Genomic DNA, 652 nt, shown 5'->3' with positions numbered 1-652 from the left:
CTAACCTAACCTAACCTAACCTAACCTAACCTAACCTAACCTAACCTAACCTAACCTAACCTAACCTAACCTAACCTAACCTAACCTAACCTAACCTAACCTAACCTAACCTAACCTAACCTAACCTAACCTAACCTAACCTAACCTAACCTAACCTAACCTAACCTAACCTAACCTAACCTAACCTAACCTAACCTAACCTAACCTAACCTAACCTAACCTAACCTAACCTAACCTAACCTAACCTAACCTAACCTAACCTAACCTAACCTAACTAACCTAACCTAACCTAACCTAACCTAACCTAACCTAACCTAACCTAACCTAACCTAACCTAACCTAACCTAACCTAACCTAACCTAACCTAACCTAACCTAACCTAACCTAACCTAACCTAACCTAACCTAACCTAACCTAACCTAACCTAACCTAACCTAACCTAACCTAACCTAACCTAACCTAACCTAACCTAACCTAACCTAACCTAACCTAACCTAACCTAACCTAACCTAACCTAACCTAACCTAACCTAACCTAACCTAACCTAACCTAACCTAACCTAACCTAACCTAACCTAACCTAACCTAACCTAACCTAACCTAACCTAACCTAACCTAACCTAACCTAACCTAACCTAACCTAACCTAACCTA

The sequence above is a fragment of the Schistocerca piceifrons genome, unplaced genomic scaffold (genome assembly GCF_021461385.2).
Source record: "Schistocerca piceifrons isolate TAMUIC-IGC-003096 unplaced genomic scaffold, iqSchPice1.1 HiC_scaffold_2165, whole genome shotgun sequence".
Taxonomy (NCBI): Eukaryota; Metazoa; Arthropoda; class Insecta; order Orthoptera; family Acrididae; genus Schistocerca; species Schistocerca piceifrons.
This window is presented reverse-complemented; position numbering follows the sequence as displayed.